This window comes from Mandrillus leucophaeus, unplaced genomic scaffold, assembly GCF_000951045.1.
Source record: "Mandrillus leucophaeus isolate KB7577 unplaced genomic scaffold, Mleu.le_1.0 Scaffold1900, whole genome shotgun sequence".
Lineage (NCBI taxonomy): Eukaryota > Metazoa > Chordata > Mammalia > Primates > Cercopithecidae > Mandrillus > Mandrillus leucophaeus.
Genome location: NW_012101922.1, coordinates 253,007 through 270,314, shown reverse-complemented (window position 1 = coordinate 270,314; position 17,308 = coordinate 253,007). Strand labels below are relative to the sequence as shown.

The 17,308-nt window shown below is 37.7% G+C and overlaps 1 pseudogene across 1 annotated transcript; it reads left to right on the top strand.

Moving 5' to 3' along the window:
* The first annotated feature begins 5,833 nt into the window (after positions 1–5,833).
* LOC105538379 lies at positions 5,834–8,772 on the top strand (annotated as a pseudogene). The gene has a single exon (XR_001005890.1). The product of XR_001005890.1 is annotated as a heat shock protein HSP 90-alpha-like (transcript).
* The last annotated feature ends 8,536 nt before the right edge of the window (positions 8,773–17,308 follow it).

The window sequence follows — 17,308 nt, the reverse complement described above, 5'->3', positions numbered from 1 at the left end:
GAATCATTAAGAAGTTTTAATGAATGAGGTGATATAGTCAGATTTGCATTTTTGAAAGATGACAGGCCATTTTGGAAGAGCAGGAGACTAGCTGGAAACCACAGAGAGGTCTGAGCACAAATAGCAAATGTAGGATGGAGAGACAGAAACCTTTTTAGGGGCAGAAATTGATAGTTGTTGCTGATTAAACACATGAGGGACATTATGAGCATCAACGATAACGACCAAAACTTGGTAAATGGCGTCTTCCTTCACTGTGATAGGGTTTGCAGGTGGAGAAAAACATCTAGGGTAGAAATTGTTTATTGGTTTAGCCTGAGTTTAATGGGCCTGAGTGACATCTAAGAAGTGTTGAGTGGGCAGTTGGGTATACACGTCGTAACTCAGAAGAAAGATTTTGTTCAGACACACATTCACCAGTATTCAGCATACTGATGGTTGCAACCACCCAGGGAGAGTAGGGAGATATTTCTGGGAGACATCCATAGGACTGATAAAAGAAAAACTTCAGCTGAATTAAATTTAAAGGAGTTTAATTGAGCAATGAACAATTAGCAAATTGGGTAGCCCCCACAATCACAGCTGACTCACAGAGACTCCAGTGCAGCCATGTAGTGGAAGAAGATTTATAGACACAAAAAGCGAAATGAGGTACAGAAATCGGAAGTGAGGTACACAACAGCTGGATTGGTTACAGCTCTGCTTTTGCCATATATATTTGAACGCAGTTTGAACACTCAGCAGTGTATGAATGGTTGAAATATGGCTGCTGGTATTGGTCAAGCCTTAGCTATTGTTGCAGGTGCATACTCCTACCTAAGTTAGGTTTTCAATCTTGTCTACCTATTAAGCTAGGCTGCAGTTCATCCACAAGGACTCAAACATAGAAGTACGGAGTCCTTCTCAGACCATATTTAGTTCACTTTAACAGGACTGAGGTTTAAAAGATGAGCAGAATAACAGGAAATAATAAAAGAAACAGACGATTAGCCAGAGGTTTGGAGAAACCACTGAAATAATGTGTGTTGTGGAAGCCAAAGGAAAAAGTTACTTTTACTTCATATAAGGTAAGGTAAGGAATGAAAATGCGTATTGACTTTAGGTCTAGATCTTTGCTGAACTTGCTTAGGGCAGTTTAAGTGGGGAGTGGGCTTGACATTAGATTTCAGTGAATTAAAAATTTCAGTGAGGTGAGGAAGTGGTGACAATAAGTATAAGCAAGCTGGCTACATAGGTTGTAGTTTGAAGATGAAATGGAGTAAAATAAAATTGTTTTTGAGTTGGCAGAAAATTCCCATAGCATCCTATACTGGCCTCTGTCATAGAAGTTAACGCATTGTATTTGTGTCTATCTCTCTGACATTTGCTCTTGGACTCCTTAAGGATAACAATTCTGTTTTTTCCATCTTAGAATCCCCAAGTCTCCTGACACATCATGAGAAGGCAATATTTTATTGTTGTTGCTAATGGCTGTTTAATAAAAGGATGAAAAAAAGGGAAATAGGTGCATTCTTATGGCTAGATAGGCTGCTCACTTCTTGGTACTGCATTTAAAACGAATAACTATCAAATAGATATCAAATATCAAAAGAGATTGCTTAAGGTTTTCTTTGTTGCAACTTGACGTCTTTATCTATTTTAATTTCTGTGTGCTTAGTGCTTAGACACGACGTCCAACACACAGTAGGTACTCTCAAAGGGCTTTTCACTTGAAATAATAGTGACGTGACTGAATGGACAATGGATGGAGAGTATATGCTTAATCTGAAATAGACCTGGGGAAGAGAAGGTTCAGGGGTTCACAGTTACTTTCTTGAAGTATTTGAGGGCTTGTCAGGTACAATGAAGAATAGGTGTCTTTTCTGTGACCCCAAGGAATAGGAGTAGAACAAAGAAAGGAAGTAAGCAAAATATATCAGCAACTTAACAGAATTATTGTTCATGTCTGTGTATTCTGTTTACTTTATTTCAGCAAAATCATGATGCTTTTGTAATAAAAAGTTTGTTATTTGTGTTCTATTGGCAGTGATATTCTAAAAAATTAAAATATAAAATAGAGTTCTATCTGAAGTATATAAAATTTAAACATATTTTCAGAAAAGCTAAACTAAATGCAAACTAAAATGTAAATTATATTTTTAAAAGTGTAAATATTAACAAAATTAAAATTATTTTGCATTCATTTTCAAAAATTGTCTTACCAAGTATTTATTTTTACTTTTTGAGACAGAATCGCATTCTGTTGCACAGGCTAGGGGTGCAGAGGTGTGATTACGGCTCACGTAGCCTCTACCTCCTGGGCTCTAGCAATTCTCATACCTCAGCCTCCCAAGTAGCTGGGACTACATGTATGCACCGCCTCACCCAGCCAATATTTTAGTTTTTCATGGAGATGAGCATCTCACTGTGTTGCTCAGGTGGTCTCAAGCTCTTGAGCTGAAAGTCATTCTCCCACCTTGGCCACCCAAAGTACTGGGATTACAGGCATAAGCCACCATACCTGGCTTATACAATATTTAATATTGCTTATTAAAATAGAAATATGAAATATTAAAATGAATTAATATGAAAATTTAAGTAAAATTATTCAAATATAATTATTTTATGTATATACATCTTATTAAATATATTTATAAAAATAAAATACTCAAATTTCTTCCATTCAATGATCACCAACTTGCCAATGTAAAGAATTGAGATAATACTAAACACATGTTATACTTAAGAGTGAAGTGCATGGTTTAATATTTAAATGTTCCTCAGTTGATACATGCAATTATTCTGAATAGTGGAGTACCTTCCAAACCACAAATTGTAATATGAAAGGATTCAAGAAAAGTGAATGTTTGAGATTCCTGGAAATCTGGTGCTTTAATAATGCCAAAAAAATTATTCATGAGAGGAAAAATTTCACAAAGTAATCATTGTATCTTTTCCCTTTCCCAAATATTTTCACTATTCAGGTCTTTTGTGCAAAGTTGTGTCCACCCCCAAAGTCTGAAGTGGCTGCATTCACAAACTTACATGGAATTTGGACTTGGCTATCTTTCCTTTCAAGAATATATGGTAAGAGATCTTGAGAAATGCTTCTCTGAGGCTTGAACAATGCCTGTGAGCTGACGCTTTCGTTTCTGGGTTGTGCTGTGCCATTGTTGAATATAGGTTCCCAAGAGATAGGTGCACAAATGTGTTTTTATAAATTTACTCTTATTGCATCTGTGGTATTCAGGATCTTCTAAAGCATAGGGTTCAGGGAAAGGCCACCTCTTGTGTCAGAGTCTAAAGGAGATGCAGTGCGGATATGGCAGATCAGCACTCAACCTCCATTCCAACCTCCTTCCATAAACATTTATTTTGGTAAAACTAGTAATCTAAAAATTACATTTCCCAGACTCCCTTACAAGTAGGGTTCTGGTTACATTGCGTTTCGGCCAGCAGTTGCACTCACATGAGATTTGGAAGGAGAAGTTGATCAGAAGCGATCTTTCTGCTGATGTTGTTGTTGCAGCTGGCAAGCTCAGTCATGGAAACAGCAGGTTTTACGTAGCAGCATTTCAGGCTCCAGTCTGAGGGTTGGCCTCTGGGTTTTGCTAGTGCCGAACTGGCATGTATAAAGTAACTAGGTGAGATGTCATCCTTCTATCCCTAGGCCACAGACAAGGTGGTGTCTTCCTGGAGCCAACAGATGCTGTGGCAGCTTCCCTATATCCTTTTTGCCTTTGGCAGAGGTAGCAGCTCTCCTGGAGAGCCGTTTGGTGATGCTGCCTTATGTCCTGAAAGGAAAGCGAGAGCAGAAGCTTGAGAAGGGAATAAGGTTCAGGTACAGCCAAAGAAGAGAGGAAGAGAGAGCCAACCTTCAGTGGGTGCTCTCTTTCTGTGTCCTCCATAACGTAATTGCATTTTGGACCTTATTTAATGTTTTTAACTCAGTTTTTAAATAGGTGAATGATACAGTAATGCATCTTGCATGTATTAAAGTCCAATTATGAACAGGCCATGTTCAATTGCTTTCAAAATTATCTTCTCAATGAGTTCTCACAATAAAGCTTTGAACTATTGATCTTTATTTTATAAATGAGGAAATTAAAGCTCAGCAAAATTAACATCACATGGTCAATAAGTGGCAGAGGTGATTTGGGCCTTTCATTATTACCTCAACTTCAAAATTCTGTTTCCTATCACATGAAGCATGGAGATGGGGCTAAATCATGTGGATGACTCAGTTAATTCTCTGGAGACTACCAGGATAATTCATATGATATTTTCTTCTGCAAATCTCCATTTGTCTTCTTTGCCTATAAAAAGTAGTAGTAGATCAACCTTTGTTAAAATAGTTTATTGATTTTATTTCTTATTGTGAATTGATATTTATTGTGAAATTTATTTGAAATAATTTGGATAATACATGAAAGCATGAAAAAGAACATAAAAATTATCCGAATCCCACTATCTCCAAATAACCACTGTGTACATTTTAGTAATCCATCTTTCTAGGTTTTATTTTTTCTATGTAAATGAATACATACAATTACACTTATACAGCTCACATTCTCTAATAACCTGCTCATTTTACTTGACAATTAATTATAATGATTTCCTGTCATGATTTTTTTTCCTAAATCTGCAGTCTAATACCCAGCTAATATTCCATTTAATTGATATGTCATAATTTATTTCATTGCTTTTATAGTTTGGAACCTTTCTTTTTCCATTGATTTTTGGCTGTCACACACAAAGCTGCATTGATCATACATATTGATGTTTCTTACATGCTTAATAACATCTGTAGGAATGGGATTTTAGGGTCAAAATACATTGTGGGAGTGGATGCATGTATTTTATCATACTGCCTTCCAAAAGGATGTATCTCACATTCTCATCAATATTTTGTAAGAGCGGCCACCCCCACCTATTTTTAAACATTGTGTTTAAAATTATTTTTAATTTTATTTTTAAAAAATTAGCTAAAATAAACCAAAAATGTGTATCACCTTAAACAGGAACTTATCCTTAATTCAATTAGAGCCATGTTAGCATTGAGTTATGTGGGGGATAGCGAAACACTTTGGTTTTTCTGTCATTTTCACCCAATATCAATGGGACTTGGAAAATAATGCCACCTTTCTTATTCTCATCCTACAGTTAAAACTGCCTGTTAAGACTTGTCCCCTCCTCACACCCTGAGAGAAGTTTGATCTTTGACATCAAGATGTGACAGCATGCTGTCTGGTTGAAACCTTTTTTTTGCCTCAGTACAGACTTCCTGGAATCTAGGCCTTTTTGGACACTGTGATAAATGTTTGATCAGTTTAAAAGAAGAGGCAGAAAAATCCCTAAATATCTGAACTATGCCAGCAAATTCTCTGAAGTGGCTTTAGTGAACCTATTTTTAAAAATCAATTTTTGTACCTAGCACTTTGATGTTATTTTCCAAATTCCTTTTGCTATGATCAAAATCAGTGTTGAGTGAAGTACTTGGCTGGGCTACAGGACTCTTCCATGAGGCCTTTGGCTGGCAATAAATAGGGTAGAGGGATAGAAAAGTGTAGTTAGGGTCTAAAAGTTCGAAGGGAACCTGAATGTTACCTGGCCCAGTCTCTCTCCCAATCTTGGACCAGAGAATAAAAGACTGTGCATTCTATTTCCTCTGGTAGAGTTCAGCATAATGCTTGTATTTATATCATGCAATTGCAAGCATCCTACTTGCATTATCTCACATGTTCTCACATAATAATGGCCTGAAAAGATCATCTATTATCATTGCCATTTTTCAGTTGAGAAAAGGGAGACATAGACAGATTATTTTGCCTAAAACCATATAGCAAGTAGAGTTGCTTTAGTATCCTGGTGCTGCTGTGCTGTGGAGCCTGTGTGGTCTCTTAGCCAAGATGCCTGAGGAAACCTAGACCCAAGACCAACCCATGGAGGTGGAGGAGGTTGAGATATTCACCTTTCAGGCAGAATTGCCCAGTTGATGTCATTGATCATCAATACTTTCTACTCGAACAAAGAGATCTTTCTGAGTGAGCTCATTTCAAATTCATCAGATGCATTGGACAAAATTCAGTATGAAAGCTTGACGGATCCCAGTAAATTAGACTCTGGGAAAGAGCTGCATATTAACCTTATACCAAACAAACAAGATCGAACCCTCCCTATTGTGGATACTGGAATTGGAATGACCAAGGCTGACTTGATCAATAACCTTGGTATTATCGCCAAGTCTGGGACCAAAGCGTTCATGGAAGCTTTGCAGGCTGGTGCAGATGTCTCTATGATTGGTCATTTCAGTGTCGGTTTTTATTCTGCTTATTTGGTTGCTGAGAAAGCAACTGTGATCACCAAACATAATGATGATGAGCAGTACGCCTGGGAGTCTTCAGCAGGGGGATCATTCACAATGAGGACAGACACAGGTGAACCTATGGGTCGTGGAACAAAGGTTATCCTACACCTGAAAGAAGACCAAACTGAGTACTTGGAGGAACGAAGAATAAAGGAGATTGTGAAGAAACATTCTCAGTTTATTGGATATTTCATTACTCTTTTTGTAGAGAAGGAACATGATAAAGAAGTCAACGATGATGAGGCTGAAGAAAAGGAAGACAAAGAAGAAGAAGAAGAAAAAGAAGAGAAAGAGTCTGAAGACAAACCTGAAATTGAAGATGTTGGTTCTGATGAGGAAGGAGAAGAAAAGAAGGATAGTGACAACAAGAAGAAGAAGATTAAGGAAAAGTACATCAATCAAGAAGAACTCAACAAAACAAAGTCCATCTGGAACAGAAATCCTGACGATATTACTAATGAGGAGTACAGAGAATTCTACAAGAGCTTGACCAATGACTGGGATGATCACTTGGCAGTGAAGCATTTTTCAGTTGAAGGACAATTGGAATTCAGAGCCCTTCTATTTGTCCCACGACATGCTCCTTTTGACCTGTTTGAAAACAGAAAGAAAAAGAACAACATTAAATGGTATGTATGCAGAGTTTTCACCATGGATAACTATGAGGAGCTAATCACTGAATATCTGAACTTCATTAGAGGGGTGGTAGACTCAGAGGATCTCCCTCTAAATATTTCCCATGAGATGTTACAACAAAGCAAAATTTGGAAATTATCAGGAAGAATTTGGTCAAAAAATGCTTGGAACTCTTTACTGAACTGGCAGAAGATAAAGAGAACTACAAGAAGTTCTATGAGCAGTTCTCTAAAAATATGAAGCTTGGAATACACGAAGACTCTCAAAATCAGAAGAAGCTTTCAGAGCTGTTAAGGTACTACACATCTGCCTCTGGTGATGAGATGGTTTCTCTCAAGGACTACTGTACCAGAATGAAGGAAAACCAGAAACATATCTATTACATAACAGGTGAGACCAAGGACCAGGTAGCTAACTCAGCCTTTGTGGAACGTCTTCAGAAACATGGCTACATGGCTCAGAAGTGATTTATATGATTTAGCCCATTGATGAGTACTGTGTCCAACAGTTGAAGGAATTTGAGGGGAAGACTTTAGTGTCAGTCACCAAAGAGGGCTTGGAACTTCCAGAGGATGAATAAGAGAAAAAGAAACAGGAAGATAAAAAAACAAAGTTTGAGAACCTCTGCAAAATCATGAAAGACATATTGGAGAAAAAAGTTGAAAAGGTGGTTGTGTCAAACCGATTGGTGACATCCCCATGCTGTATTGTCACAAGCACTATGGCTGGACAGCAAACGTGGAGAGAATCATGAAAGCTCAAGCCCTAAGAGACAACTCAACAATGGGTTGCATGGCAGCAAAGAAACACCTGGAGATAAACCCTGACCATTCCATTATTGAGACCTTAAGGCAAAAGGCAGAGGCTGATGAGAACAAGTCTGTGAAGGATCTGGTCATCTTGCTTTATGAAACTGCACTCCTGTCTTCTGGCTTCAATCTGGAAGATCCCCAGACGCATGCTAACAGGATCTATAGGATGATCAAACTTGGTCTGGGTATTGAAGATGACCCTACTGCTGATGATACCAGTGCAGCTGTAACTGAAGAAATGCCGCCCCTCAAAGGAGATGACGACACATCACACATGGAAGAAATAGACTAACCTCCGGCTGAGGGATGACTTACCTGTTCAATACTCTACAATTCCTCTGATAATATATTTTCAAGGATGTTTTTGTTTATTTTTGTTAATATTAAAAAGTCTGTATGGCATGACAACAACTACTTTAAGGGGAAGATAAGATTTCTGTCTACTTCTAAGTGATGCTGTGATACCTTATATACTAAAGCAGAGCTAATAATGCTTTTTTAGTTTCACATTGTTTTTATTTTAACAGATTGGGGTAATGTATGTTGTAAGATGTATGTAACATGATGTTAACTTTGTGGTCTAAAGTGTTTAGCTATCAAGCCGGATTCCTAAGTAGACCAAATCTTGCTATCAAAGTGTTCCTGAGCTATACCTTGATGTTTAGAAAAGTATTTGTTACATCTTGCAGGATCCACTTTTTGAACTTTTCATCCCCTGTAGTTGCCAATTCTGCATGTACTAGTCATCTAGAAATAGGTTAAACTGAAGCAACTTGATGGAAGGAACTCTCCACAGGGCTTGTTTTCCAAAGAAAACTATTGTTTGGAGGAGCAAAGTTATGAGCCTCCCTAAGCATATCATAAAACTGTTCGAAAATAACTCAGACTCGGTCTTGTGGATGGAAATGTAGTGCTCGAGTCACATTCTGCTTAAAGTTGTAACAAATACTGATGAGTTAAAAGAAAAAAAAAAAAAAACATATAGCAAGTAATTGCCAGAACCCAAATGCAAACCCAAGGAGCTTTATTCTAGAGCTCATACCCCTCTCACACTGCTCTTTGCCTTGATGATGGAAAGTAGCTATGCTTTGAGCCAGCCAGGAAAACTCAAGTTTGATCCCAGCTCATTCTCCACCTCTCTGATCTGCTCTCCCAGCTGTGCTGTTTTAATGTATATTGATTGGCACTGTGGTGTAGGGAGAGAGGATGGAGTTCCTGACCATTTAAGCCTTGTCTCCTCTACTTCCTCACAATGCTTCTTTGGGCAAATTTCACAGCCTCTCTGAAGCCTCGTTTTCCTCATCTTCATAGTTAGGATCACAATAATCACACCACTATTTAGTTGTGAGTTTGTAATAATAATTTAGAAAAGTGCCAAACAAACATGTTTTATTCATCTTTTTTTCCCTTTGTTTTGAGAGACAGGAACTCAAATATCCATGGCTCAACTTGCTGTTACTGTCTCTTGATTCAACATTCTCAATTCTATTGTTTTAAAAATATTAATAACAAGAACAACAACAATAATAAAAATAAATGTCTAACTTCACATCAGTTTTACGTAAATCATCCTGGCCCATCATCATCTATACTTCTCACTACAATTCTGTGAGAACAGCAGTGACTTTATTATCACCCTCATTTTACAGAGGAGGAAATGGAAGCTTGGGAAGATGGGGGGACCTGACCAAAATTATGGCAAGTCCACGTGAGTGAATCTGTATCTTGAAAACAGGTCATCTGATATTGGGGCACGAATTTTTTCCACCACAGCGTACTTTCTTCCACTTCTCACATGATATATTTTCCACACTTTCTCTTGATACTCTGTTTTTTTCCTTTTAGGTCATGGTCATTGTCAATAACTTCTTGGAGGTTATTTGAGTTTAGCATTTCAAATGTGACCTGCCCCACAGCACATATTTTAATGTCCACTCCTTCCAGGATGCCTGGAAGAATGGGTTTCAGTCTAGGCTCTGTTTCTGATTTGTTGTGTGATATTGGTCAAACTGATTTACCTCTCTAGTCCTTGGTTTCTTCATTTTCAAAAGAAGGGATTGAACAATGTCATATATATGGTTTACCTTCAATAAATTTTGCTAGAATAAAGGAATGAATAGATGAATGGATAAATGATTAAGCTGGATAATTTCTTAATTCCTTATATCTTTGATTTTATATTAAGAATAGCATTTAATAATTAATTAGCATGTTTCCATCTATATGATTGACTTAATTTCTTTAGCAATACTCAAAATTGAGCCAAGATTCTAACTGTCCAGTGGCAAGCCTCTTTCCTCGTTGGCTTCCTGTTTTTATGCAGAAGGTCCCCCATTACAGCAACATCTTGGCCTCTTTGTTTACCTCCAACTTCAGAGAAGAAAGTAATTTAATTGACTAGTGAATTGCTCGGTTCATTCTGGTGCTTCTTTTTGGGATGTTCCTGTTTGTAAAAACGAAACATTTAGTCTATTTTCTCCATTATGCACCAATTTAGTGAGGGATGACTTTATATGCCCAAAGAGGGAAACAGCTATTTGGAGTTAAGTTTAAATCAGAGTGTTAGTAAGACCATTGGCTCTATATGGAAATCATATTAATAACTATTAACTTTTATCGTAGTGAAGCTGACATTTTCATTTCTCCAATCTTGAATCCAGTTCTCAGTTGGCCCCATAATTAGAAAACAGTGAGACATTGTTTATTGACTACCAATATTCTGTCATTTGGTGAAAGCAAATAATCTTAAACACAGATAAGAAATAATATTTAAGGGTAAAATAAAAGGTACAGGACAGAGGATTTGTTGACCAGGAGCATGGTGTTGGACCCAAAACTTTGGCTTGTGGTATCCGTGGGGGATCTTAACTAGTTTGTAGTGACCTGTGTTGAACCATAGGACTGGTTTTGGTTTTACAGTTGTGTACTTGGTCCTTCTGGAGCCTGGTCTACAAATGAGTAGGTTTTATTATACAAGCAAGGTGGAATTTTAATAAGCACACACCATAGAATATGATGGCCATTTAGATCTTCGTTTTGGGCTGTTGTAGGTGGGCCTTAAAGCATTCAGATGTGGCTTACCTTAGTGTTTCAGGCAAGGTTGAGACAGAGATTGGAACCTTTTGGTCATGATGGATTGGAACCTTTTGGTCATGATGGGTGGTACAGAATTTCTGCTTTTCCTGAGATCCTCAGCCAAGAGTCAGATCTGCAAATGGGACTTCAAAACTATAAAGCTAGCTATGTTCCACTTGTACTGCAGAGCCCTAATGTGTAAAGTTCTTGCTTTAAATTGTTATTGTCAGGCCTAGGCAGGCAGCATTAAACTTATGGCTCTAAATTCCCTTTGCTACACTAAAGACCAAAGGAAGAACCTGAAAGTCCTACTTCTTACAAATATGAGCTTGTCTGCCAGTTCCTGATAGTTGCACACCACTGCATGGTGTCAAGTTGGCATGGAGTTTGTTCATTTTGAAGCTTCTGACCATGACTTTAGTTTCCCAAGACAAAATGTATTTGTCCACAGAATGGTGGTATATTTTATCAGCAAACAAAATAAAGAGAGATCTTCACTGTAAAAAAGAATAAACTATTTTCTTAGAGATACTTATTGAAAATCCAGAGGTTAATCAGGTAACTCAAAAGGCTACCTGTGCCTCAAATATTTACCACAAAGGTATTATGGAGACAATCAAGGAATAACTAGAATATATTGACTAGTATGCATTAGTCTTATTGTCTGGACAACAGCAATAGAAAAATGGAAATTAAGTACGGGAAGAGAGCGTTAGAGCAGGAACAAAAAAAGAGATTACCTTAGAAGAAATGTTGACATCTTAGAAAAATAATAAGGCAGATATAAAAGGGAAATTTGATGTTAAAGGCTATGATAAGCAGATATAAAATTAGAAGTAACTGCACGTTGGTATAAGTGCTCTAAAAGAGGGCCTTAGGATATTTTGGTTGTTATTAGATCAGAAAAAAATGACAGTTGTACAATGAAATATAATAAAGGAAAAGAGGAAAGATCTTGGAAATTAGACTGGAATTCACGTGCCAGGGTGCTGGCACTCACTAACAGGTGACCATATAAAGAATTCCCTGAAGACTGGGAGAGACGTGTGAGTGATTCAGAAAGTCTGTATAGGCAAAAGAAATCATCAGAACATATGCAAAAGAACTTCTGGATCGATTTCACGGTGACATAGATGTTATAGGTGAACTAGCAGCTTTTACATTTAATATAATTTTGGATTTATGATTTTAAGGCTACCATCCAGAGATAACGCTTTACAGTTAAGTGATTAGATTAATTACATGATAACACAATCTTCCTTTTGATTAACTCAGTGTCAATGGATGAATAATTTTAATTAGATCTTCAGAATTCCTTTTGCCATATAATATGTAGCGTAATCCCCAGTGTGATAACTTATCCTATTCACAGTCCCAGGGATTAGGGTAGGATATCTTAGGAACTATTTTAGGATTCTTTCTACCACAACACACATAGGGAATCTAAGCAAAATAATGATTATTAAGTCCAGCCTACATTAGATGTAGTATGATAGAAAATTATCTCCTGGATTGGATGCTTCAACTCAAGAAAATGGACAAGACTTATTGAAGAGGCTTGAGAGAGAGAGGCTTTTGGCACACCAAGAAATTATTAATTTTACATATTGCATTGTGGGAAACATCCTATAAGATAAAATTAAGCGTATAATACTGGACAAATAAATATCTTGACCAAAAAAGCAGAGAAAGAAAAGAAGAAAGGCATTTAATTACAGCAAACAGTAGACCTCTATTTGTTAGAGAAGGAAAGATGCCAAAGAAGCAGATTGAATAGGTAGAAACTCAGTTAAGTGTTCCTGTGAGACTTAGCAGAACAGAGGAAAAAGAAACATTGAAGGCATAGTTTACTGCAGCAAAATAGGATGTAGCAGAAAGAACTTCTACTCAAGACCAGGATCATTTAAAAGGAACAAATACAAAGTCTTGAGGACCTCGTGGAAGAAGAAGTGATCCTCACCAGGACCCTGGAACAAACATTTCCAAAGCATCAATAGCAGCCTTAGTTCTAGAATATACTGAATGACTTTAACAGAAACAAATGTTTGGATGAGGAGAAGTCTAGAAGGCAGATTTTTTTTATGACCCAAGGAATTTCACTGCAAGAAGGAACAGCACCATCTCAGAAATGAACACGCTTGCTCACAAAGATAATGTGAAGGCTATGGGATTGACATTGTCCTGGGTGCCAGGAATGTTGAGCTCAACATGGTCAAGAGTGTTAAGAGGTTTTGAATTAACAGAGGCTTCCACAAATGGGTATGTCCTTGCTTCCGTGAAAGGGAGAAGTTTCATAAATGCAGCCCTTTAAGAAAGTAGATTAGGCCAAGGCAGGCAGATCATGAGGTCAGGAGATCAAGATCATCCTGGCTAACACGGTAAAACCCCATCTCTACTAAAAATACAAAAAATTAGCTGGGCATGGTGGCGGGCGCCTGTAGTCCCAGCTACTCGGGAGGGAGGCTGAGGCAGGAGAATCACTTGAACCCAAGATGCGGAGCTTGCAGTGAGCTGAGATAAAGCTACTGCACTCCAGCCTGGGCGACAGAGCGAGGCTCTGCCTCAAACAAAAAAAAAAGGAAAGTAGATTAGTGAGACATTTTCCCCCGTCAGGTATGGCAAATACACCATTAATACTTGATGGAAGATTTCTCCTAAATAGGTTTCAGCTCCAGTCTATAGACTCTAAATAGCTTAAATAGACTGACCAGCATTCTAGTCATGAGCATCCGCAATGCTCACAACTTCAGATATTTCTGAGTTTCTGCTTTTCCCTGGGGGCAATTAAGTACCAGAATAACATTTTACTTGGTTTACATGATTTGGAGACTGAAACTTTATGCTTTCTAATTTTCTGATCATGAAGCAAGTGCCAAAATAATATTTTTAGCCTTATTAATTCTTTGGATTTTTTAAAAGGGGGAGCTCATGAGAGATTTGGAATTGGACTTATACAAATCTGAGACCCTATCAGAAATATATTTATTATAGTATGAAAGCTCAGGTTGTAGAAGTGAAGGGATCAAGAATCCTTCTGGGGCAGACATGGTGACTTACACCTGTAACATCTCTCCATTTCCAATATTTGAGAGCTGGAGCACCATTTAGGTTGTCATTTGATCTCATTACAGAACCTCTGATGAGCTTTTTTGTACAAAGTGGCAGGGCATAATTAGGTAGAATAAAACATAAATTTCCAGTATTAGGTACAGCATGGCCTTGGAGTTCATTTAACTTATATCTATCTGGCATATTTTAGGGCTGTCTGATCCATTCTGGGGGCAAAATATTCAGTGTACCAGAAGGATACCACGAGGTATAGTGGTTAGTACTGAAGGAGTGACTTCATGAAAAGGGAGGCAGGAATGATTTGACAGATTGCTGATCTTCTGTTATAAGGGGTTGGCTTATAACCCCTTATAAGATATAACCCCTTGGAAGATCCTGGGTTGATGACTGGGTTCTATAATTTAAAAAATGTTAATTTTCTATAAATTATAAAAATGTTAGGGAATTGAAATGTTAGAGAGAGTTCTTTCTCTTGGTCTCATGTTTTCTACGAAAGGATCTCCTTTAGAACGATGTCCCTGCCCTCTTGCCCCAACTTTTTTATACCTCCGCATCTCCACTTCAACCAGAAGAGGACTGACCTATCTTATTGGTGGGTTTGGAAGAAGGAACCAACCCCTACAAGGAAAGTCTGCAGTTTTAGGGGCTAAGTTCATTTCAAAGAAGTGTTACTAAGCCAGTCTGAGTGCTCATCACACAAAATTTTAGTCCATGATACAGTTAACATAATTGTCTTCATGTCTCATCTCCTGACCCTTCTCAGTTTGTTCCAACGCATTAATTGAAACCTAATGAGTATAAAAGAAGTGGGGGTCTAGTTTCTAAATCTAGCCCTGCCACTGGTGTGCTGCTGCCTGCTGGGAAGATTGCATCTATTCCCTGCATCTGAGACATCTCAAATATATCAAGAAAGGATAGGACAAGGTAATCTTTAAACTTTCTTTTAGCTTTGCCATACTGTGGCATGAATGGGAGACCTTCAGAAGGGAGTTCACGTTTGCAGTCTGTGTTGCATATTGATTAACTGCCTTTTAACATCATAACTGGTAATCACTTATTATGGCCAGATTTGGGGAAATGGATTCCCAAACGGTGGTGTCATATATGGGGTCAACTATTCATTGCTATTAGGGTTCACCCAGCTGTCATTGGTGACATTAAAAATCAAGCGGGGCGTTTTTTGGTCTCCCTGCCTTCTTATGTTTAGATAGTTCTGATAATTAAGATTATGATAATCTAGACATTTTTCTCAGAGAAAGAATGCAAACACTGCCAAAACCTCCAAGTGGGTCGTGTTTGAATTTGGCTGTATTTAAGAAGTATGTCTACAAGTTTGAATTATCTCTTTCCCTGAAGAATTATTTTAGGGCTGATATTCCTGCCTCCCACCCTCATGATTTTGTGTTTTTCTCTCTGGCTTTCTCTTTCAGCCATGCTGTCTCTCTTAAACTTTAATCTTATTTATGTTTCCAATCTCCATAGTACCTGGACGCCTTGGCAATCAGCTTTTAATTTTAGTATGAAGCAGAGTGAGAGAAACAGATGAAATATCATTGCTAAATAAATATTGGGCTTCTCTTTGTAGTTTTGAAATATTTTGGAACATTAGAAGTTGAAAAAAGAGCCAGGATTTTGAAGATTTGTTTTGTGTGTGTAGTTTTTCTATGGGATACAGTCTGTCATATCCACATGGACATGGTGCTGTGAAAAGAAAGAAAAATGGATCACCGTGAGATGGCACAGTGGAAGGAAAAGTCTGTGTTTTGAGACCTACTTGCCTAGTTCTTTTGTATGACTACCTTTGGTAATAGTATTTCTGATAGTTGACTGAATACCTAGCAATGATGATATTTTACAAATTTTAATATTGAGGTTTCATTGTGTACAAAGAATGTTCACATAAGGCAACATGTAGTAGCTCTTCCCTGAGACCAGCAACGTCCCAGAGAGGTGCTGTTCTGTTGGTCTGAGTCTGAGTCCTGCAGTGAAGAGAATGGGAGAGGAGCCACATTTGACCCATGTGGACAGATACTATGGGAGAGAAATAAACGTCTGTTGTTGCAAGCCTGCGAGTTTTGGAGGCTGTTTGTTACCACGGAATAATTTAACAAAGCTAAGAGATAGTGGTGGCAGCACCACAGAACCATTCTGAAAAGAGGAACTGATAATATAAAACAAAGCACAATGCAATGACAACAGAAAAAAAGATGATATAGGCTCCACAACAAGACAACTCAATTAGAAACTCTAGAATCTCTGGTGGCAAGGTTCAGATATCAGGTATCTGTGTTTTAAAAAGCATCCCAGGTAATTCTGATGTACCATGATAGCGGTGAACCACTTATCTAGAGGAAAAGTAGAAATAAGTTTGCTTCTTTGTCTATTTTCATTCAAAGACTTTAGAGGATTTATTTTAGTTGAAAAAGCCCCATGTTATGACTAAGTCAATTTGGTAAAGGGAGAGTGGTGGGTTAGGATTTATGGTTCAAGCTTCAGCTAGTATTATCTAGTCTTAAGCAATTATGTAGTTCTCTTAGTATCTCAAAGGTTAAGAGCAGTGCAGGACTTGGCTTCATTCTTTCAATAGTTGTGTATTGTTGGTTGATTGCAAACTGTGTGTCAGGCTCTGTGGTAAACGCAGAATTATTTCATTAACAAAAGTCGCCAATGTGATAAGGGCTGCCAAACAGTATTCAACCAAGCTGTGCAGAGATGCTGAATGGGACATCCAGCCCAATAGGTGGAAAGAAAGGCTTTCCTCTCTAGTTATAATCTTTAGTTCTAGTACTGTCTTAGCATAGTCTTCTTATCTCTTTGTTCTAAAGACATAATTGTCTGGGAGAGTAAGGAAAACAAAGACACTAGTTAGGAAAGACCGTATAATTACATTAGTAAGTACCATCTATCATTGTCTTTAACTACTACAAGCTGAATTACTTCAGGGTAAGGGAGCACCACATCTATGAGTTATTCTCAAACATTTCAGAAAAAAATAGATTTAATTATGGGGGAGGAGGGACGAGAAGAAGAAAAGACAAGGAGAAAGCAAACATTAACATTGGGAGGATCTAGGTGAATGGTGTATGAGACTTCGTGTATTCTTGAAACTCTTATGTAAATTTGAAAGTATGTCAAAATAAGAAAAAAGCTAAGGGGAAAAATTATGCTTTTCTTATACACAAAGATACTTTCTCTCTATTACTTTAGGAAAAGTCATAGTTGGAATGGTATGGTAAGGCTTAAGATGGACGGAAGTGCAGTAGTAAGGAGTCTTATCCTTGGTTTGGGATCAGGATACATAGATCTGGTTTAAGGTATCCTGAGTTTCTATGCAAGATGATACTTGTCTGGATTTTATTCAACAGACCAA